Source organism: Pseudorca crassidens, chromosome 20 (genome assembly GCF_039906515.1).
Source record: "Pseudorca crassidens isolate mPseCra1 chromosome 20, mPseCra1.hap1, whole genome shotgun sequence".
Taxonomy (NCBI): Eukaryota; Metazoa; Chordata; class Mammalia; order Artiodactyla; family Delphinidae; genus Pseudorca; species Pseudorca crassidens.
The window spans coordinates 50,605,424-50,607,301 of NC_090315.1; positions in this window are offsets into that span (position 1 = coordinate 50,605,424).

A 1,878-nucleotide genomic window follows, 5' to 3' on the forward strand; every position below is an offset into this window, starting at 1 on the left:
GTTAAATTAGCGGCCAGCTGTGATATTATGATTTCGCAGAAATATACATTTCATATACATTTTGGTCATTCAGGTGACCAAAATGTGTTTCTCATATATATTTGGCCTTCATCCACAGTTCCTGGCTCACAGCTCCCAAAACCCCTGGAATTTCCTAAGTGTTGAGAGTGGTAAAGGTGTCTTGTGTTGTATGAATGACTTTTAGAAGCAACTAAGGATGGGGCTGGTTGCCAGGACAACTTACCGTGTGATTAGAGGATTGGAACTTTCAGTCCCCACATCCCCACACAGCCCTCCCCTGCCCCACCTCTGGGGAGAGGGGGGAGGGGCAACAAGTTGAATCAGTTCCCAATGGCCAGTGATTTAACGAATCATGCATATGTGATGAAGTCTCCATAAAACCCCAAAAGGACAGGGTTGAGAGCTTCCCAGTTAGTGAACACGTGGAAATTCGGGGACAGTGGCACCCTTGGAGGGGGCATGGAAGCTCCACTCACCTTCCTCGTACCTTGCCCTGTGCATCTCTTCCATCCGGCTGTTCCTGAGTTACATCCTCATGATAAACCAGTGATCTAGTATGTAAAATGTTTGAGTTCTGTAAGCCACTTTAACAAATTAATTGAACCCAATTTATAGCCAGTCGGTGAGAAGCACAGGTAACAGCCTGGACTTGCAACTGGCATCTCGAATCAGGGGGTGCAGTGGGAGTCGGTCTTGTAGGATTGAGCCCTCAACCTGTAGAATCTGGTGCTATCTCTGGGTAGTGTCAGAATTGAGTTGAATTGTTGGACACACTGCTGGTGTCCAAGAATTGTTTGTTGGTTTGGGGAACTCCCAATATACCAGCACTTAAAAATTAAGAGATTTCAAATAATCTAATTTCCAATTTCCTTTGAAAAACTGGAGAATCTGGCAACACTGGGCACATAATCCCACAAAATATCAATAGAAATAGGCTGGAACTGAGCAATTCCTTTAGACAAATCTCTCCAGCTGGCCACAGTACAAATCCCAACTCCCTACAAGTTTCCTGGTTCACTATTACCGTGTTGTCTTGGTAATAATTTATGGGGTCCTTCCTGCCAAACTCAGCATCTTTAGCCCCTCATCCACCATAGTCTCTTTCCACTGTCTTGGGTTATCACCTTTTTGAAAAGATCCTCCTCTGTTTGGTCCTGGATACGTATCTTGGGGGCTTCTGGCTGAACTCTGCATGTATCCTTCAGGGGTGCTAGAAACATTCTGTATCTTGATCGAAGTGCTACCACTTCGCATTAAGTGTATAAATACATAAAATTCATCAAGCTATACATTTAAGATTTGTGCACCTTACTGTACGTTACACCTCAATTTAAAAAAAAATTAGAGAGAGAATGGATGGGTAGTTTCCTACCAGACATTGTATGTCTGTCTGCAATGCCTGGAACTGCAGCAGTTATCTTGTGAACAGGGGGTAAGCTACCCAAATCAGACAATCCAATTTACTGAAAATGGCAAAGCAGAAAAAGATTTATGATGTCACAGAATACTAAACCAACCTCGGAGCCTCTCTTCATGTGGACTTACTACTGAAATAATACATGTTTTTCACAAACTATATCAGCTTTCAGCCATCCCAGTGCGTAATCATACAAAAGCTTCTTGATGGTAATATATAGCTCACAAAGTGGAGTTAGTAAGACTCAAGTTCACATGTAAGTACAGTTTAATCAGATCTTTGGACAAAAATTTTACCATAAACTAGTGAGTTGAACATAAAAGAAATACAGTTAAGCATATATGTTATGTTCTAAAAAAAAAATCAAGTTGGAAAACCTTATTACAAAAGATTAAACTCATTGGCCACTGAAAAAGAAATAACAGTTCTAGTTCACAGAA